Source organism: Pseudopipra pipra, chromosome 4, assembly GCF_036250125.1.
Source record: "Pseudopipra pipra isolate bDixPip1 chromosome 4, bDixPip1.hap1, whole genome shotgun sequence".
Classification (NCBI taxonomy): Eukaryota; Metazoa; Chordata; class Aves; order Passeriformes; family Pipridae; genus Pseudopipra; species Pseudopipra pipra.
In genome coordinates, this window is record NC_087552.1 from 38,373,446 (window position 1) to 38,396,245 (window position 22,800).

The following is a 22,800-nucleotide window of genomic DNA, read 5'->3' on the forward strand; positions in this document are numbered from 1 at the left end:
ACCTTATCGCTCTGTACAACTACCTGAAAGGGGTCAGCATCTTCTCCCAGGGTAATTAGTGGCAGGGCAAGAGGAAATGGCCTCAAGTTATGCCTGGGGAGGTTTAGAGTGGATATTAGGAAAAATTTCTTCACTGAAAGGCTGATCAAGCATTGGAACAGGCTGCCCAGGGAAGTGTTTGAGTCTGGAGGTGTTTAAAAGATGTGTAGATGTGGCACTTAGTTTAGTGGTGGACTTGGCAGTGCTGGGTTCGTGATTGGACTCTATGATCTTAGAGGTGCTTTCCAACCTGAACAGTTCTATAATTCTGTCATTCCGATTATCCTTGTTGCCTTTTTGTCTTATCTGCAAGCTGCAGAGCTTTGTATTATGGGTGCTTTTTGTGGCAGTGACTCTGATGTTTGCTGGTGCTTCTAGAGCTGAGTCTCAGTGAAACCCTACCTGTAGATTCATGTTCTTTTGCATACGTTTTGTTTCCTTTCTGTACTTTCAGAATACTTTGAAGGGTAGAACTGTAACAGTACTGATACTCAGAAAAGTAAGTGTAACCTCAGCTTCACTTAGTACAGCTTTTAAATGTTGTGCACTCCCTTGGACAATCTAGCTCTTACTTGTCAAGGGACAGATACACATTCTTTATTGAAATGCTGTGTAACTTTCAGTATTTTGTATGAGACTATGAGCAGTAGAAAATTACAGTAAACAAACCTGCTTTGGGTTTTGTTTAGGAATTAATTGAATTTTTTAAGTTTGATTTGCTAGGTCACATACCATTCACTGTGTCTAGCAGCTCTCTGAATCTTCTTAATGGACAGATAATGAAAATATTTCTCCTTTCTTTGCACTTCCAAAGTATTCCTGAGTTTCAGAAAAGGAAAAAGCTGGAGGACCAAGAAACTTGTAAATTAGTTTAGCTTCTCATCAGTAATGTATTCTGCAGGGTATTCATATTTTTCTTTGTAGCCATAAAGATTCTGTTGCTATTCCTCTGTTAAAGCTATTTTTTTCTGAATTCATAGGCTTCTTTTCTCCTTACAAGATTCTTTTTATTGTTTTATTGTCTAGATTTTTCTCTCTGTGTCTCTGCATTGTATTTTAAGCTCCTAAAGTAAATGGTTGCCATTTTGTATTCTTTCTAACTGTTTTTAAAGCTTACTATTCTGAGGAGGAATTCACTGACATGCTCAGGTCTCTGTGCTCTCCCCAGTCAGTGTATGACAATACTCCCAGTGGCCCTGCTTGTAGTTAGTGTGAAATGAGAAACTGGCAAGTAGTGCTCTGTTGGGATGGAGTTATTACACTTTGGATACTGGATGATTAATGAGGTTTGGTTCTAGAAATGAATATTATCATAATCTGATCTCTCTTGTATACTTGTATGCAGTATACCTGTGGTTTTTTAGAAATCATGCTCTCAGCAGCACTAGTGCAGCTAGAATGTAATTCCTCCCTCCCTGCACTGAAAATGTTAATAATTTCAGACTAAAGGGCTTCCTGTATAACCAGACCTCTACAGAAGACAACAAAACCTGTCTGAAGAGGTAATCTCTGACTGCCAGTGTTGTCCTCATTATCATCCTGAGCAGTGATTGATTTTTCTAACAGAGCCTGGAGAGGGAATAATGTCAGTATGATTTCTAGTAGTTGCATAATTAATATGGTGGTGTATAATATTTTGTGACTGCATAACTTTGTATACTCTTGTTTAAAGTTTCTGTGTAGCTGGCATTTTTCATATGTGTTTGTTTAATTAGTCTATTGATTTCTCTGAGTAAGAAAGGTTTTTCTCAGGATAGGGACAACATTTATCTTCTTCTGCTAAACCTGTGTTGCATAAATTTTTGATATCTGGCTTCTCTGACTTTTATAATACTGAGACCTCCATGGGGTTTCTAAAACTGGTCTCTTGTCACTTTCTTTTTCCTCTTTTTAAAGCTACCAAGAGATAGAAGAGAGAATAATTGCTGCCATAATTACTGAAATTGTTTACACAGCTACACTATTTGTCAAATTTCATTCTGCTTAAAAATGGTTCTTTATAGATCCAATTCACCAAACATCAATAAAAAATAAGGACAATTAAAACTGAATTTTAATGCAAATGTGGCCTTTTCCCTATTCTGCATGAACGCACATTTATCAGGCTCATAAACCCTGCTGTTGACAGCGTACCATTGAAATAACCAAGAAACAGCCATACTGTTATTGTTTCATGAGCCTTTGATATCAAGATTCATTTCCCTTCAGAAAAAGATTTCAAAAGGTCACTAGCCTGCCACAGAAGGCTGTACCAGAACAGCTTGGGGACATATTTGCCTAAACTTGCGAAGTCTGCAACACTGTTGGGCCAGATCCCTGCAGAGTGACTTGTTTGTACAAGCATTTAACACAAAATTGATCTCATCCTTCACATATTCCCTTATTACTGACCAGTTGTGATTATAGAAGCATGAAGTGGTTGGGGTTGGAAGGGACCTCTCAAGATAACCTCATTCAGTGCAGCTGTCCAGGCATTGGTCAGTGGGTTGCACTTGTTTTCTGTAGTAGTAGTAGTAGTAGTTTCCCTTTTGTTTCTGTCCAATTAAATTCTTTATCTCAAAACATGAATTTGACTTTTTTTTTTCTCAAATTCTGTGCCCCATCCCACTGATTCGGATTTTTCAATTTTACACTTAAAGATTCTGCAGTAGGGAAATGTAGATGTTTAAATTTTAAGCTACACTAAATGGACTTCTTACACTTAAAAACCAAATATTTGTGTACAGTAGATGCCCTAAAATGAGGCTTCAGAAAGGCAAATGATAAGTTACAAGACTCGTTTCAACTAGGGAAAATTCAATCATAGTCTCACAATGAGATGTAATAATAACTTCTGTGAATTCTGAAATCCTAAGTGATATTTAATGCATTGATGTGTGATACACATAGCAAAAAGTAGACAGTATCAGTCTTGTTGAGACTATACCACCAAACAGTTCATTAATGTGCGGGGAGAGTACAGGTTAGAATGAGCAAGACAGTTTGTGACTGAGCGGCTGTTGAGTTCCCAGAACAAGGCTGCAGCTCTAGGTCAGCAATACATGCTGTGCATGTATTAAGGCAGAACTGGTAAGAAATTGAATGATGCTTTCACCTTTCCAAAGTATGGATTTATTTTTTAAAACTTTACTCCCTAATAGCAGTCATGAAAATTATATCACTGTTTTTCCTTTCCTCCGTTATCAGTTAGGGATTAGTACTGACTGTTCATAGGTTGTTGGTGGTTTGTTTTTTTTTTAATAGGATGGTTTTTTTCACTTGCATCAGAACTTCCTTGATCAAAGACCTCTTATAATTCAGTACTAAAAAGCAATACCATGGCAGTGAATTTAGAGATTTCATCATCAGGAACTTAGACTCCTTTCCATCTAGCAGCCAAATTCAGAATGGAGTCAAGCAGTATCCCATACTTGGAGCTAACCTGCCCACTACATGCAATGCTGGATTTGGATTTTTTAAATTTTTGTTAAACTTTGTGATGTAAAGCAAGAAAAACATGACATCAAGAGCAGTTTATTACATCTAATGAACATTTTATATTTTATTATTTTTATACAGTTAAGTGTAGGCATGTTTCTGTTAGAAGAACAAACATCTTGAGTTTGTCATGTATAGATATGGTGTGATCCTTCTAGTAATAATAATAATAATGTAAAAAAAGTATTAGCCTCATTCCAATAATGATGCTGCTTAATAGATTTGCATGGCAAGCATCATCATCATCATCATCATATTTTTACAAGTTTTGAACTATTGTCATCCGAAGTGCTGCGCCCACAGTGACCTGTTGGCCCACAAGATCTGGGTGCTAAGCAGTAAGGCTAGATCTGTACAACATATACTTATTACATGTGGTGAACTCCATAGTTGATTTTGGAAAGGCAGACTGTGTTCAGTATTCTGAATGTGTTAGCCATGCACAGTCATAATTGTTAGCATTTCTCTGCAATGAGACTCTTTACCAAATCCCAAGTACTAAAGTGAGATGCTCCTTAGAGCTTGAAATAGCATATTTATGCACACACTGAAGCTGGAGAAGGAAGAAGAAAACACCATGTTCCCTAAATTTTCCTATTAAAATAGAGCTATCTCTTTCAGTTGTTTCATAAAGTGGTTATTGCTGTAAAGTAAGTGAGAATGCATCTGCATTTGGGAATTCCAGACATGGGCCCATTTAATTTTGTGTATACTTAAAGGACAAAATTACAAAATCATTTCCCTGCTTTGAGAGAACTTGCACAGTTTCCCTTCACTTTTGACAGTTGTTTCATTTATAATAGAAGTTCCTCAGATTAACTACCTATTCCATTCTTCTTTTGCTTTGTAAACCCTTTGTTTGGATCTACAGAAGCAGCATAAAATTCTACTGCTGAGTAAATGCGATAGAGGATAAAGGATCATTTGATCTCAGAAGATGAAAAGCATTTGTGAGTCCAGAAGTCTTTGATGCGTTTTGAACATCAAACCGTCACCCTATTACAACATGATATATAATTTAGCCCATTGGGAAGAAAAATCTATAACTTTATTATAGAGTTATTGGAACTGTGGATTTTTTCAATGGATTCCAGTGGATTTCAATGGGATTTTTGTTATGAATAATTGGTCCAGCTGCATGAGTGGCAGTTACATAATAAAGCCCCAAGCATTCAGGTCAGGCAAATTTTACTTTTTACATCCAAAACCCCTCCAAAGAACAAACCCTACAGTGTCAGAATACACAAGTAAAGTGATGTAGGAAGACGGTTGGGTTTTTTCACCAGTAGATATACAGATGGTAAAAATGTGTGACTGGTAAAAAATAGTGTCAGGAGAAAATTCACACAGATAACTTCAATTAGGTTTCATGGAGATCATGGTGACTGATAGCTAGGGCTATATATTTATATATATATAGCTAGCTAGACCTGCCCCATAGGGCAGGCAATATGGCAAGGACTGGATGTGCTGCTTGGTAGCACTAAGCTGGTTCTTATTGGCAGGTTAGAATATTTTATGAAGATAGCCTGTGATGTTGAGGAAGTGTAAACTCTTTGTGTTAATTTTGTGATATTTTGTGAACTTTCACTGCTGATATGTGCCATAATGTGCTTAAGACTTTTGTTATAGGCTTTTTTTTTGTTATAGCAATTCCAAATTGAATTGCTAGTGGATCATTGTTGTTCAGTAATATAAATGAAAATACTACTTATAAAGTATTGCCACATGTAGTTATTGCTCCCAGAGTCCTATTTATTTGCATCCTCCTGGATCACAGTTACAAAAGTAATAGATTTGCTACCAGGGGACATCAATTACGAGTGGTACCTACTTTAGTTCTGTGCACATTCCTATTCAGCTGTCTTTATTGTAACTTGACGATTCTAAAAACTGCATTGTGTCAAATTACCATAGCATAGCTTTTGATGTGATTTTCTCAAAAATTAAAATGTATCAGTATACTTGGGTTAATTTAAATCATTAATCATGCTGGATTTCGGTATTCTCTGGAGGAATGTTACAGGAATCACTAACGGCTCAGTACTGCTTTAGTAACATTAAATATGAGTTACCTGTGCTTTGAGTAATAAGGAAAGAACTGTATTCTCATGTTGGAGGAACTGGATGTCGATACTTAAAATTATGGAAAATATTTTTTAGTGGATTTTATTTAGTTTGCAAGTTTCCTCTTACTAGCTTACATGGCATAGGAGTAATTGTTGTAATGTTCAATGATTTGATTATTTGTGTACCTTAATTTGATCAGCTCTGAGTTGGATGCAGGATTGATTTTTATTTATTTTACCAATAACGAAGAGGCATATAGCACTTTCTAGTCAATACAATCAATATGTTTTAAGGTCTTTAAGCCCAGTAAAACCTTTAGTAGGAAGAATTTTACTTCAGAGTGTGACTGTTACTTAATTGCTAACGCAACTGCTAACCAGCCCAGACTCCTTCAGAAACGCTGCTAATGGAGATGTCCCCATGCCATTACACAACACAAACTAATGGGACCTTCATGGCTCCTACTGCTTTTTACAGAGTCAGTCTCTGTCAGTTCATCAATAAAGGTGCCCAAGCACATCAGCAACTGCAGTATTGTGTGTGATGATCCAAACCAGTTGATTTCATGTGAGACAAATACAGCTCCCAGGCCAAGGATGATGCGTGTGACAGCCAGAGATAAAATGGTCATGGATGAGGAGTATTGGTTGTAGAAAATACCTTTTATGGAGTGTGGCATACACCTTTTGAATTCGGTTAATGTGGAGGGTATTTTACAGTGCCTTTTATTGATAAAACTTTCCCACTGTAACAAAAATAACTTGCTTTTGTAAAGGCACAGGGAGAAGAGAATGGTTTTCAACCAGGTTCGCTTGGAGCATTTTAGGGCAGATTAGCATTGCTTGCATAGTGATTGGTTTTATAGGTGGATTATCCTATAACATAATTTGAAAGCTAAACCATTTTCTCTAAGAAGGTCAAATATACTTCTATTTTGAGTTGTTTGCTTGGCTCATTATCTAGTCATCTTTATGTTCTTCTTCACAGTGTCCTGAGATAGGCAAGTATCCTAGCCCTGTTGTAAGCAGCATGGTGAACATAATTATGAAATGAAGTGAAATCTCACTTTGGTTCAGGACTAGATTTTTCAGACCATAGTGGTTAGTTTTATCTGCCCTGACCCTCTAAATCTTCTTTTATATTCAGACTACAAACCTTTCTGTTCAATGTAGGTAGAAAATTTGGCAGTTTGCTGAGTAATGGAAAATGCCATACTCATCAGGAAATCCCTTCAGAAAGCTATGAGCCATGACTCACCAACTATTGATGCTTTTTCTACATCTTTGGTGCTATGGATGCCACTTCAGTATTGTTTGAGTTAGAAGCGGACATATGCTTTCAAAGAAAATCTCCCTGTCATCCCACTTGAGTATGCTTTGGATCACATTATGAAGTGTTCCTGATCTGTCTGCTTACCTTCCTTTGCAACCTGTTTTTTCTGCAAAGCCATCACAGACTCAGGGAACAGTGGAGGTTCAAAGGGGCCTCGAGGTCATCTCATCTGAACTCAGATGAGGGCAGCTAGAGTAAAAGTTGCCCAAGACTACGTCAGACAGCTTTTAAATATCTCCAAGGATGTTGACTCCAACTAGCTAATCATTGTGGGGAAAAACTGGAGGACAAAAATCAACAAAATAAAAGTATATTAAGCAAAAATTTTCAATGAGTAGCCAATTCTATGGCAAAAATAGTATCCTAATTATAAAATGAAAATATTTCCTAAAAGTGTGTTCTCTAGAATCATGGCAAAGAGAAACTATATCACTACACCATAGAGATTATGACTTTCCCATAAGTTAGTGATATGGTGTTATGACCTGCCCCAGAAGGTGAGGGTAACCCAGGTTCTTGTTGATAGATCCCTTGGGGCAGGTTAGAGTGAAATGATACTGAAGGCTCAGTGTGTGTAAATATGTATATGTAGGGTTTATTTTAGAACAGTTTGGTTGCAAATTTGCTGAGGGTGCACTCAAACCCTTCATCTGTGTCATTAATGAAGATATTAAATGGCACTGTCCCTTCAGGGACACCACTTGTCACTGATGTCCATCAAGACTCTGAGCCATTGACCATAGTTGTCTGGATGCAACCATCCAACTATTTCCTTATCCATCCAACAGTGCATCTATCAAATTCTTCTCTGTCAAATTTAGAGAGAAAGTTATTGGGGGACTGGGGGGGTGTCAAAGGCAGAAATCCAGGTAAATTACACCTGTAGCCCTTCTCTTGTTCACTGATGTAGTCACTCCATTATAGAAGGCCGCTGGGTTGGTCAGACAGGACTTGCCCTTGGTGAAACTGTGCTGGCTGTCTCGAATCATGTTGTCTTCAAGATGAGCACAATGATCCTTCAAATCGTAGTGAGTTATAACAGATGATTTGATAAAATTTTATGTATAATTTCAACTTTTTTTCTCGGTCATAACAGTTTTCAAATATCTTATAAAGAATTCTGATGTAATTAGAAGAATTATGATTTTATTTCTTTCTTTCAGGAAAATAACAAATAATTCAGGTCCACCACCTCTCACTACTCAGAATTCTGATGACTTCTGTGTACTTGATAGATAGCTTCCATGTATTTCTACTGGTCATGTAGTCCTTCTCAATTTCAAAACCAAACCAGTGGTTTTACAGTCAGATTTTCTATTTGAAAGATACATCCATGAGGTGGTCATGAATAAAGCTATTTCATAAACAAAGTTTCAATACATTTCAGTTTACTTTTGAAAGATGGGTAAGAACAGCCTCTGATGCTCCAGTTTCAATTCTGAGTTTAGCAGAGGGAGGCCTATGAGTAGAACTGTGACTATTCTATTACATGTTTAGCAGAACAGTCTTTTTCACCTCAAATGTGTGCTATATATGTAGGGCATTAAGTCCCTTCCCAGGAGCAATGGGCAACAAGGAAGGAAATTCTTACCCAGTCATCAAAATCTTTAGGTTAATGTGGATCTGAATGAAGCTTTTCTCTTACTTTTCATTAGGCTTTGGTGAGTCACAATGTTCTTGAGATTTTCTTTCATACTACTTTTCATGTATTCAATTTAAAGATATAATTTTAAAGTAATTTTCTTTAAGCAATATTATTCTCACTCCTTTTTTATGTTCTCTTTGTAGCTTTCTATCCTCTGTTAATAATTTCTTTCCACGCAACCAGTAAAGCATATAGTAAATCTCTAATTTTTCTGTCTTCTGTTTCCATTCTGAAAAATCACAGAATTTGAGGTTTCTGTTTTATTGCTTTTCCATTCTTCTGCATGCTATCTAAAACATGACTAATGATGGATCTTTCACTACACTGGGTTTTCAGTACTTACTAAATAGATTCTTTTAGTTTTCTATGTTCATGGCATCCTCTTTCTGCTAGACATGACACAATTATTAACTGCAGATATGCACAAAGATTTCCAAATCAGAAAATTATGTTTTATATATGACCAATGTGTTGTTCAGTGGTAAAAAAAATACTGCGTATGTATTCTAATAGCAGATCAACTCCTATTTCTGCCTCAAATACTGGCTAACTTTTTCTTAAATACATACTTTTTTTAGGGGGGGAATGCAGTATGTATGGTGACCAACAGAACAGGTAATCTCCAACTCATTAAGTAATCTTTGTGATATCATAGGCAGGCATTCATCCCTTGATGTGGACGGGCAATGTTTCTTCTTCCTTCTTCAAATTTCTGCTGTGGGATAACAGTATACTCTTTAAGCAGTGATGCTCCAAGATGGAGCTCCCATCTCCCATCACTATGTTGGCTGTGAACTGAGTTGGTAGGTTTGGTTTGGCGCATTTATGTTAACAAAAGATGTTCCAGTCCTCTTAATCAGAGATCTACAAAACACAGAGTAAACTCCATCCCTCCTATATGAGCAGCTGTTGTAGCACTGGATTTCAAATTTGGTTCTTGCTGAAATTGCTGTGCAAAGGCAGCTTGGGAAGCATTATTTCCAATTTTTATCTTTTTGGAAAAATCTATCTGCTGTTTTGTAAGGCCCATGAAGAACAGAAACGTTGTTTATTACTGTGTCCTCTTTGGCTTTTTTTTTTTGTAAGCTGCACTTTTTAGCATGTCTTTTCAATGCAGTGATCATTTGAGCAAAATTTCTATTTATACTTCTGAAGAATGAAAACTGCACGTGATGTCAACTCCATTTTGCCTTCATTTATTTGAACAAAACTGTGTGGAAAAGTTGATGTACACTATTTTTAAAAAGTACGTTGAGATGATAGTCTTTAAGGCTCATTCATCGGGAGGCTGCTTACAGGTTTCAGGGAAATTTATAAAAGTAACTTTAACTGCTCCTTAATTTTGTATGTGAAGGAAAGAATCTACAACATAGATTTTAAAGGATATATTGCACTGAGACAAAAATCTGTCATCTGGTCCTTTGAGAGTCAGTATGTCAAATAGTTTTAGTCTTAAGCAGTAGTCTTAAAATAACCAGATGGGCTACATTTCTGAGTAAAACTGGGGAAGCATTGTCAGCATTGTAAACTTAATAAGGTGGGTGATGTGGATCAATTTGTTCTGTCCTTGACTTTCAGCTTCTATTAGAATTCTGGAAGATCATTAGTCACCTCTGGGATGTATTTGATTAATAGGCTTGGTTAAACAAAAGAGGTGAGGTCAAGCGTGATCTGAAATTATGAAAAATGTGTATCCCAAAGGGACTTTTCACTTTCCAAATTACGAATGAGGAAAAGTACCTCCTCTCTTCTGATTCTGATTAATTTAGCTGGTTTTCATCATAGTGATAACCTGCAAGAGCTTATTTTGCCTATTTTATGCTATACTGCACTGTTTAAAAACAGCACATTAACGTGTGTACTGTTAGTATGCATGTTAGGGAATAATAAACTTAAATGACAGTTCTAGGGAACTATTGTACAATACAGGTTCTTTAACCTAGAATAAGACAGGGAAGTGGACATCTTTCTGATAACCACTTTTTCCTCTGAAGATGGTGTATCTGCATAATTTCAACAGAAGACAATCCAGCCAATTCACATGCCATTATCTGTGTGCATGTGTTTATCTGTGCCAAAGATGCTAATGGCTGGTAGTTACAAATTATGATATTATGTTGGTTTAAAAAGAGTGAAAATGAAAATGTATTTCAGCCATTATTAATCTCTATATTTTTCTACTCTCCTTCCTCCTCAGTCCTTGCTCTTCCAAAATTTGTCAAACAGATCATTTATTTCAAGCAATTATGTAAAGCAGAAATTACATAGACACGTGTGTAATACTATAGTTTGCTTATGAGTGGCTTTGAGCGTTTTTTTTCTGTTGCTCTTATTTTCTTCTTCAGGTCCATTGGTTTGTGCAGATTAAGCATGTTTTATAGCTTAAAGATGCTATTTCTGTCTATTTAGTTCCCCATGAGGTGAAAGCAATGAGTTTCATTGTCTTTATTTCTGTGCAATTCATAATTAGTTCAATGATAATATACCAAGCATATCTATGTCTTGTAAATCCAATCCATAACTCACTTTTTTGATGATGGCAGTGAGCTCTCTAGAGATAGAATATGACTTAATTTCCTTATTATAACATCCTTTTCATCTTCTAAATTGCTGCTGTCCTAAAAAATGTTTCCAACACATGTAGCAGGTTTGCACTGGCTGGATCTTAATCTGGAACATTGGTATCATTAGCTTTAATTAATAACATGAGTCATTTTCTGTTTATTAGGCACGAAAGGCATGATTTTGTCTTGTAAAATAGGTAGTTTTGTCTTTTTTATGCAATTTTTATTTACAAAACTTTGACAGTTACATCAAACACTTTACCAAGAAAGTAAAGCTTACTTGATTTTCATCTTTTTAGAGGCAGTATTACTCAGTCATCATGTGCTTGCTCAGATCTTAAAGATCTTTACCAATTTTTCAATAGGAAGAACTTATTACTGAGATCATTTTTCTGTGTTTGTCTTGGTTACCCCTAAAAAAAATTTAATTTTCATTAGGTACAAATGAAATTCAGTGTAATTATACATGTTTAGAACAGGTGTTTCTTTTATTGATAGACTTTACAGAATATTCTATTTCCAATTCCATCTGCTGCTTCTGACACAAAAACAATTACATACTTTCTCTTAAACGCATCAGTGAAGGAAGATATGCAATAAACTATTTAAAGCCAAGTGTAGGAATTTTATTCAGTCGATACCAGATTTCTCAGAGTTGTTCAAACATTATGGACTTATGGACAAATACTGTGCATATAGTATGGACACTCTGACATGTTCAGACATTGAGTCATTGTACAGTCAGATTTACAAAAACAGAATGTAGATTCTGAGTGCCACCAAAGGATAAAAAACTTGGAACATAATAATAAGTGGCCATATAAGGTCTTATTCTAATGGATATGAGAAAGTTTTTGGTTTTCATCTGAGTTGTATTACTGGCTTACATTTAGATACTAATAATTTAGTAACTAAATTATTATAAACTTAAGCAATTACCACTTTTGGTATTTTTCTTGGTTTCATACATGGAGAATCATATGGGGCAAAATCCTGATGGAGGCAAATCACCCATTCATTTGGGAAAAGGGCTGTTTTCCAACTGTCACCTCAGTGAATAGAGAATTTAAAGTTACTTATGAGAAAATAATGTTACAGGAGAAGAAACAATAGATTTCTCATAGAAACTTTTTAAGAAGAAAATGTTTTTCAAACATATAATATAACAGTGTTTTTCAGACTGGCTGCAGCAGATGGTTGCTGGTTCATCAGGCCCAGGTATTGTTCAGGCTCCTCTTACAGATTCTTCTGTGATTCTTCACAACTAACCATTGGCTTGACTTTGTATCATCAGCAAACTAATGTCATGTTGCATTTTACTCCTTGGTTTTCAGGTTATTTTTTAATATATTGAATGTTATAGTTCCTAGTACACACTATGGTAAAACTTCACTGTAAGAAATAAGCATTTTATTTTACCCTCTACACCACATATTTTAGTCACAGCATTTCTGTGTACACTGTCTCTGTTTCCCAGAAAGCACTGATCTATATGTGTCTGAAAGGGCACTATGACATTAGATGTTGAGCAGTTCACCTGCGTGGTGCATATAAAATATTGGAAGTGATAATTTTGTAAGGCCATACTTTTAACAAGTTTTGGTTGGTTTAATTCTTTTTAATGCAGGATATCTCTTTAGAATATGTTTTGCTTCTTGGTTGTAGAAAAAAGGATTTAATGACTTCACACTCAGGAAGCCTGCTTCTTGTGCTTTTGCAGAGAGCAGCAAGCTTGGAGGGCTTGCAGACATGGAGGAACAAGTAAAAAAAAAAAAAATATATATATACACGCACATACATATATACATATATATATATAACTGACAGTTATTCTGACAAATAAGTAAATTGATCTAATAAGAAGATGCTATTCAGTAAGGGCAACTGCAATGTTTTTACACTTTGAAACAGAATATTATAATTATCTATAAATAGATATAATAAGACAACTAGAAATAAAGAGAAATGGAAACAATTAGCAAGTAGAGAATAGGGAAGCTTGCTCTGTAGCAATTATTTAGAATAGGAACTTGCTGTTGTGCTGCTTCACAAGCAGAGTGGCTTAATAGTCTTTTTGTGCTGCCAAAACTTAAAAAGCTTGCAAGTCATATTTCTGTTTATTTCATAGAAATGTCACTGCCTCCATTGATGTACACTGTTCAAGTTTTGTTTCCACATTGCAAAAGTTTCTGGAATTAATGTTTTAAAAAAGATGTGGAAAAATCAAATCTGTAAGTCTGCATTCTGTTATTTGTTCCATTTATTGACAAAACTCTTACAATCTGGTAACACTGGAAAAACACGAGACAAGTAAATTAATATAGTTTCATTACACATGATCTCAAATAAAAGGTTTTTTCCACAGGCCCTGTAAGGACAGACTCTTACTTTTCTAAGCAAATCTACATTATCTGCCATAAAAATAGTAGATTTAACCACTTTAAACAGTAGATACTTTGAAATTATAAAGAAATAATCTTAAATCCTACAACAGTTTCCTTTATTCTACAACTATTATTAAAATGATTGTGAGGAATTATTTCTGACCATTACAAAATCCTTTTGCATGCTGAAATGTGAGGTTGAATCTCCATTGCTAAAATAGCTGGAAGTCAAAAAACTGCCAAGCAGTTCTTCCAGGCAAGAAACAGCAGCTTCCTCCACTGTTCTCCCTGAGGTTAACTGCCAGCTATCTTAAAACCTCTTGTTTAGACTGGGCTGTCCATCATATGGTGCTTTGTTCCTAAATTGGCTCTTGACTAGATTTACATGGAAAAGTGTTTCCAGGTGGTTGCAGGAATAGGTGCTTTCTTTAATAGCATATAATAGAAATTCAGGTAATGGTTTACATGTGTCTCTTTTGAGCCTGAATATAAAGGCATGGTTTCCAAGTCATTACCTTAGAAATTTATTTTAAGACTTTTTATGCCTGCACCTGGATGCAGGTACTTTTTTATACAGAAAGTAATTTCACTTCAGGTAGAGCCTAGAGCATTATAGGCATTTAACTTGCATTTAAAACTGATAATTGAGATGCTGTAATTTAGAATACAAAAAGTAAGTATTACACTTTAAGTGGATTAAGGTTTCATGTAAGTAAGAATCTAATTTTTAATATAAAATCATGTTATATTTCTGCTGTGTAAGGTGATGTGATCATATATTGATAAATAATCTAATTTGACACTTCATAGAATGGCCATTCCCTTGGGTCCTGTCACTGGTCACCACAGACAAGAGATCAGTGTCTGCCTCTCCTCTTCCCCTCATGAGGAAGTTGTAGACTGCCATGAGGTCTCCCCTCAGTCTCCTCTTCTCCAGGCTGAACAGACCAAGTGACCTCAGCCACTCCTCATATGGCTTCCCCTCAAGGCCCTTCACAATCCTCACTGCCCTCCTTTGGACACTCTCTAATGGTTTAATATCTTTCCTATATTGAGGTGCCCAAAACTGCACACAATATTCAAGGTGAGGCCATCCCAGTGCAGAGCAGAGTGGGACAATCCCCTCCCTCGACTGGCTGGCGATGCTTTGCCCGATGCCCCCCCAGGACACAGCTGACCCTCCTGGCTGCCAGGGCACTGCTGACTCATATTCAACTTGCCATAGACCAGGACCCCCAGGTCCCTTTCTGTGGCACTGCTTTCCAGCTTCTCATTCCCCAATCTGTCCGTAGATTTGTGGTTGCCCCATCCCAGGTGCAGAATCCAGCACTTTCCCTTGTTGCATGCCCAGTCCTCTAATTTGTCGAGGTCTCTCTGCAGGGCCTCTCTGCCTTTGAGGGAGTCAACGGCTCCTCCCACTTTTGTGTCATCTGCAGACTTGTTTAGTATCCTTTCCAATCCTATGTCCAAGTCATTTAAGAAGATGTTGAAGAGCACAGGGCCCAAGATGGAGCCCTGTGGAACCCCACTAGTGACAGGTCACCAGTCTGATGTTACCTCATCCACTATTACCCTCTGTGCTCAACCCATGAGCCAGTTGCTCACCCACCTCATGATGTGTTTATCCAGCTGTTTGCTGAACAGTTTGTCCAGAAGGATCTTGTGAGAGACTTGTGCTTAAAGTTTTTATTGACTTTTTCCTAGTCTCTAAGATTCTTCAAGAGAAAGGTGGTGCAGTCTGCAAACCAAGTAGTTAATTTGGAATGTTCTTTCTGGCCTTTTCACTTAGCCTAGAAATATGATTAGGAGTTTCCTCTCTGCTAGCGTACAGCATTAATGAGAAATCATATATGTAAAGTTCTTTAGTTTATATGTTATATGAAACTTTTTTGAGAGTTTTAGACCATCTTATAGACACAGAAAACAGACATATTTTTATCCATTTTTAAAAAGAAATAGGACAGATGGAAAAATGGAGAGTGAAAGATGATCAACATAAATATATAGTCTTACTCTGTATACCATTGTTAAATGTAGGAATTAAAATTATAGATATTTGTGTTCTTCTATGTAGTTAGTTGTTTTGTACTAGGGCATACCACAGACGATTACTGCTCTTCTTAATCTCAGAAAACTTCTGTAGTTTGACATAATCAGTTAAATCTCCCTTCATGGTAATGGTTGCCTTCTAAATTATCTGGTTATAATGTTATTAGAGCAGTAGTTCATGTAACAATAATTGAAATATTAATAATTGTAACCTTTTCAGTTTGATAAATTTTATTGAATACCTTGCTCTGATATGTCTAAGCTTATAAAGAGAAGAATATTGGGTCTGTTTTTTTTTTTAAACCTAAATTTTTTCCTTTCCCAAATAGACCAAAATAGTGTGAAATATATTAGCAATAATATATAAAAAAGTATACCATATTTCTCATACTGTTACATCTTTAACCATAAATTCCATAGCATGCCGAATAGCTGAAACCATACAGTGCCAGGATTTTATCCACAGCCTATAGCTAGGAATTTTTTAAGATAAATTACTCATAAATTAACACGTATAGAAGAATCAGTCTTGGCTATGATGATATCACTTTTGGATATATTGATTATGAATACAATATGTTACTCTGCATTCATTTCTTACAGTTCACATGCCAATCTGTTTCATAAATTTTGGAAGCCACGTACCTTTCTGCAGAAGTTATCAGTGACAAATAGTGTTCGTTTGTTAAATGTTGATAAATGATGTAACATTTCATTGTTGTACATTTATGAAGGATTTTTCCAGTAAGAATGAAGGCTATGGGCAGCATATCTTAAGGAGAATATGCTTATAGGTTCTCAATCAGTAGATTTGTGAGGTGATGTGTCATGGTTTGAGATAGTCCCCAAATCCAATTCCCTAGCTCCATCCCCCTCCCACATCTCAACCTAATGTGAGATGGGCTTTTCCAGACAAAACACGCCAGACTCAAAGTGGGGGAAAGGGAATATATTACAATGACTGTACAAATAGATACCATATCACATTATACACATGATCACAAACTATCTCCACCATAACATATAGTAGTTACAGTGGATCAGGTTTCCTCTCCCCTCCAAATAAAAGTCCAGGAGGGAAAGAAGGATAGATCCCTTCCAATCCTTAAGCAGCAGCATCTTCTGAGGCAGCAGTCTGTCTGTCTTCTCCACATGCAGCAGCTGATAGCTGGCTTTCTGCCAGCACTCAACGAGGGAGATATCAAATTCCCTCGGCCCCATCGCCTCAACCGAGGGGTCTTCCGTGGGCTTCATAACCCCAGACAAGGTCGTATCACCACGTCATATCACGAAGACACAGGGGGGTCTTCGTGAAGGTCTGGTATCTCTTGCAGGAGACTCAAGCTCCTTCTTGCAGGGCGTCTGTGCCACTGCCTCTCAGGCTGCCACCGCGGCAGCAGTGCAAGGGGGGGGGAGCCAAGGTCAACTCCCCCTGCATTCCATCTGGCCGTCCCGGTCCAGCTCCCGGGACGCTCTGAGCTTCTCAGCTCCTCTCTCTCCGGTGCTGCATGTCTAAAACTCTTCTCCTAAATAGGAGTCCATGTCCCTCTTCTCCAAGAGGGTCTCCAAGGGAGTTTTGGGGAATCTGGTATCAGTCTTACCCCAAACTCTGTCTCTCAGCTGCTGGCTCTCTTTCTCCTGGCTCTGTCTTCCAGGAGTCTTCTCTGTGGTGCTGCATGTTTCTGTTGCTCCTTCAGTTCAGGTCTTATCTCTGGCTCTCTGCCACCGTTTCTCTGGTCAGTCCCAGCTGCTGTCTGTGCCCATGGAGAAAAGCATCTCCCGGCATAACTACAGGCACCTAGCCCAGCTTTATGCTGTTCCAGGTCCCTGCAGCCCCCCAGCTGGGGCTGGGAGGGGGCCAGAGGCCCCAAGGGGCACAGAGCCCCTACCTCGTGGCCCTACAACATGGCCACCTCTCCTACCACAACCCAAAAACTACAACTCTTCTCTTCCGGTCTGGTTGTGATATGTTTACATTTCTGCAGGAGCGCCCATTGGACGAAATTTCAAAACTTCTAGGGGTTTCCACCCCTTGGGGTCTACCACTTCTCTTAGCCTCTGGGGGAAAACAAGGTCCAAACCACGACAACACGGAATTTCTGTTAAAAGATACATACAGCCCACTCTTTATGGTGCTTTCAATATTTCTCTAGAATTTTTTCTCCAGTGCCTCATGGCGGTGAAACTGAACTTCAGCTTGTAGACATAGGATTCACTCCTTCTCTAAAAGTGAAAAGATTTTCATGGTAAAACATGTCAAATTACTTACACAAGAGAAATTTTACTAAATATGTATTAATAACAGAGAAGTTACAGTCATTAAAAGAGAAGCTTATATAATTACTGCGGTTTACCATTTCTTGTGAGGTGAACCATTACTGGTATTAAGAGGCATCATTCCACAGGTTTCTTGTTTCACAGAAATAGTCAGAGCGTAGCCATCTGGTTTAAAACTTGCACAACCTGTTACTGTTCTAAATTTTGTTGGCATATATGACAGACACAATGCTTCCCGTTAGAAAGAAGTTTCATAGAAACGCTGTAGTGGAATTGGGAAATATTTCCTTACCAAGTAGAATATGTATTCCTTACCTATGTTAGGGAATATAGTCCTTACTAGTAGAATATCTATGGTCTTATCATGTCTAATATTTAATAAACTTGTGATATTTGAGATAATCAGGTATATTTCTTATTTTCATATATAGGCTAAACTTTCATGCGTTAACATGCCTACAGTTTGGGAGGCTGGTTATTTTGTTGTCATGTTACATTGTTTTTACAAGTCCTGATTTTTGCCTGTCGTTCCCTAAGAATGAGCTCTACCATTTAATATCGTCATCTTTACTGTAGGTACAGTAATTACAGGGTTTTTTCCTGGCTGAGGATATGCCTGTTGAGTAGATATTGATAAAGAAATGGCAGGGGTTCTGAGTAAAGTTTCTCAGTATAATTTTATTAAGAATGAATGAGATGTATGCTTTTTGCAATACAATGTTCAGAACAGTTCTGAGCAGTTGCAGTCTGGCACTGTCTTCATGCTTTATTATGCTGATTCACCACTCACATCAGACAGTGCTGTCATTTATTTTATAAAAATGGAAAACTCTTCAATAAAACATGCTTAGTTTTAGAAATAGAAAGAGCAATAGAAAACCCCTTTTTGTTTATTTTTTTACTCAGTTAATTGGATTGCAAATAAATTCCTTAGAGGAGATGCTATGAATTTCTGTATGCATAATCTCAATTTGTAATTTTACATCTGCAGTTATTAGTGAAAAAGTACAAGAATATATTATACCTACTAAAGATGTTGCTTATGATGTAAGGAGCATTTATCTATGTAGGGAGCACTTAGAGTTGTTACTCCTGATTGACCTGTTTGAGTTGGGTCGTTGAATGGGAGGTCCATTTTGTAACCAAGTCCAAGTTCATCTTAATGCTATAGGAAAATTACCCAAAGTCATCCTTCCTTTTTTTTTCCCCTTTGAAATCTGTCTCATTTCAGCCTGCCACTCTCATGTGATTAAGTTTCAACTTATGACTCAGTGGCATACAGCTACTGAGTCTATCATTATATATCACGAAAGAGTATCCATACACAGCTTTCCCTGCAGCAGAATTTTTCCTTTAGAACTCCACCATTCTCATTTGCCCTTAATTATTTATATTTCTGTTAAAAAAAAAATCGCTCTAGGAGAACAGGAGAATAAAAGGTGATGCTTTGAAGGGCCGATTCATTAGGTGAAAACAAATATACCTATCTTCGTTATTTGGTTATAGCTGACCAATAGAGCTGAATACCTCTGGCTCTCTCTTCCATACGGCAAGTACATCTGTTTTTAACAGAAATGAATCCACAAGGGACATGAATAGGAGGAGTATTTTCTGAACAACCAAATTATTGTCTTCTTCAGATGCCTGTTGCCTCTACCTGCTTTCCTTTGAAGTAATGCAAGAGAAAGAGGTAGGCTCAGGAGGCAACAGTCTCCTCAAATTATTGGAGAAGGCCACTGAAGTGTCAAGAGTGGAAACACAAGCCTGAAAGCAGCCTTTAAATATCAGACTTATGAGAATCTTACTTTGTGTGACTGAATTTGCTGTAGACTACTGAAGGGTGAAATAGTAGATAGTGTCTAGCCCCAGTAGGTGTCCTATTGTTCACATGCTGACTTCAGTTTTAAATTCTGAGACTAAAGCTTCCACGTAAATATAAAGTAATGCTCAGAAGTTTTACAATATATCATAGTTCAGAATCCAATTTTTCTTTGTCATCTTAAGAAGAAACCCACAGTTACTTTAAAAGTAAAGTTTTCAAGGGGTTATATGATCGTGACTATAGTTAATTCCCTCAGGGATCATAAAAAGAGACTTGATTTTTAGAAATGATTAAGCAACACTCAGATTCTAGTGTTGGATATTACAGAGTCTATAGACTCACCATCTAAAGATTCTACATTTCCTAAATGATTTGTTGTGAATTATTCACTCTGCTGTCAGCTATCTGTTGTTCCCTAAAGCTGAGGGATTATACTAACTCCTTTGATGGGTCTTCCTTTTTCTAATTGCATTTCTTTGCCCTTTCCTACGAAGTATTTTCATTCACCTCTCAATTCTACTGGTTGGTTGCTCCAGTAACAAGGACTGTCAATAACTGTGGTTAGTAATTATGCTGATGCGGGCAGACAATCCATCATAGTGGATTTTGCATGTGGCGCCTTATAATTAATCCTGGGGCCATGGTGCAGAAACCACATAGCAGAGTAGAAATTTGTCTTGTAAAGGCCATTCAGGGTTGGAGCATAAAGAATAATGAGCCCATAGCTGGTAACTCTTGTTTACTAATCAATCTTCCTATTTTGTCTTTTACACTCTTCTGTAGGGTTTCATGAAATCATCCATGGAAGTGATAATAATAGCTTAATGGAAAAAAAAATTCACATTTGAAGATTTCACTTTTGGATACTCTGGGATGATACTTTTTTATGTTTCCATCTGGTTTACAATAAGAGGAGTTAAGTAATTGGTAAATTAGGAACTGACTATATTGGTTTTAGCACCAGGTAAAGAGGGAGAAGATGGTGCAAGATCTTGTTGCTATAGCCATGACAGACATGAAGTATCCCCAATAATATCAACAGAAAATGCCTGAAAATAACATGAGTATTTGTGACCTTGCTTTGGCAGTGTATCTGGAGGGAACTGGGATTCTGCTGATGCATGTCCACTCAGATTCATTGCAAATGTTCTTGCTTCTAAGGATTCAGTATCTTGGCTGTAGTTTATTGTATGAAAACCATTAAAAAGCATGAAGTTCTTTCAGTCTTGTGCCATGAACTTGCCTAGTATTGACTAAAGTGGCGTTGTTCCCACAGATGTAGTACCCCAGTGTTTCTATAAGCATAGAATCCCTCAACCTCACTGTGTGTAGTTGAGGAGAACAGATTCTACTTATCTGCAATAATAAAGGTTTATGTAGATTCAGAAGAGAAAAGTAGCAAGCCACATTCATTTTTTCACTTCACAATACCATCTCACAGCTTCTCTGAAAATTTTGTCAGTTTCTTCTCATTTTTTGTTTTACTGCTAAGTTTCATTTTCCTTGCAGGCTTTCTCAACCCTTGCTGATAATTATTCTTTTACTGTCTGCCATGCCCAGCACTGGTTAGTGATATCAGCTACAGTGTGTACCCTGCCTCATGGTGTTTAAAGATAATCCTACAAGATATGTCTTGCCTATAACTGCCAATATTAGAGCTACTCAGTTTTATCCATTTAGTCCAGAATCCAGCACGTAAGAAAAAAATTTGGCCCAGTAACCAGTAAGGAAGAGCAGGCAACACTGATTTCGCTATTGCGATCTATGCTTTTTCTACGTAAAAGAGTTTTATCACAAAAGGCAGTTAAGCTAGGATTCCACTCCTTTTCCCTTCCTGGTGAACACTCCTGCTGAAGCTAGACTGTCAGAAAGCCTGTGTGAAAGATCAATTTTTGATTTCTTTTTTCAAAGAAAAATATTAAAAAAGCACCCCAGTCTATAAAAGGTAGCACTTTAGAAAATCATTAAATTGATTGTATTTTTTGAGGTGTTTTAAAAGTCATTGTCTGTCTGACAGCAATAGGATATTGAGTGAGATATGGCTATCTTATTAATAAGAATATGATCCACATTTCTTTGAAAGCTTCGTGCCACTTGCGTTCTTTAAACCCAAAGCTGTAGTGAATCACTTATATACAGCGTACCTTGAACTAGTTCCCAAATATACCCCAGATAAGCCTTGTCTCTCAGCCCAGAGGGTTGAGCAGGTGACTTCTGAGTAGGTGGTATATGACTATACAGTGAATACTTAAATACCCCCTTGATTTCTCCCAAAATGAGAGGTGATTGTTTTCAACCTGACATTTCCATCCGGAGTACTTTTGAGTATACTTGAAATGTCTGCCATAAAAATGAAGTTACAGTTCCTCTTGCCTTAAAGTAGAGGGATTGATTAGGTAACTCTTAAGGACTCTTTCAGCTCTCTGTATTATATTTTGGTTAATTTTTACATAAAAACAGAACAGCTTCTCAGTAGTGCTTTTGGACAAAATTCGATGTATGCATTTGTGTGTTAATTTTTAACACAATATTGTTTAAAAGGATTGTCTAGTCTGCTTCTTAGACAACTTCTAAACGTGCACATTTTGTGTCATGTAGTTTATTGGACGCAAAGCACTGAGTTCATTGTTTCATTGTTGTTTAAATCCCCCCTTTAATTGTCAGAGTTTACACAATGTGTATGAACCTTTCCATCTCTGTTTTGTGTGATAACTGTATAATTCTGATAAATTTATTTTCATCTACTGTTTTTTCTGTTCCAGTGAAATCTTTTGTGATCTCAACACATTACACCAGAACATCATTCACTCTCTGGGATGCGTCTTTACCTTTCTGTTACAACCATTCTCAAGCTTTTTTACTCAGATTCTGCATACTTGAAATCCGTACTGTTTATTGGCTACACCTCTGTGATACTGACCTATCCTATATTAAATAGTAATTTTAATCTCTTTTCAGAGATATTGCCTGATGATGAGAAAATGGTGAATTTTGTCCAGAGGACTCTGGATAAAATTTTGCTTCTGAATTTTTGTGCAGCTGCTGCCTTATGATGAGCAAGTCACTTTCCTCTGTTTGTCTCGCGCTCTGTGAAGTGTGGCAAGATTACCCTCATCTTTGACAATGCTAAAAATTAAAACT

General features: G+C 37.0%; 1 protein-coding gene across 19 annotated transcripts in view; it reads left to right on the forward strand.

The window, feature by feature from the left end:
- Positions 1-22,800, forward strand: part of GALNTL6 (polypeptide N-acetylgalactosaminyltransferase like 6) — a 573,576-nt gene that overhangs the window by 423,555 nt on the left and 127,221 nt on the right. The gene's annotated exons all lie outside the window — the stretch shown is intronic.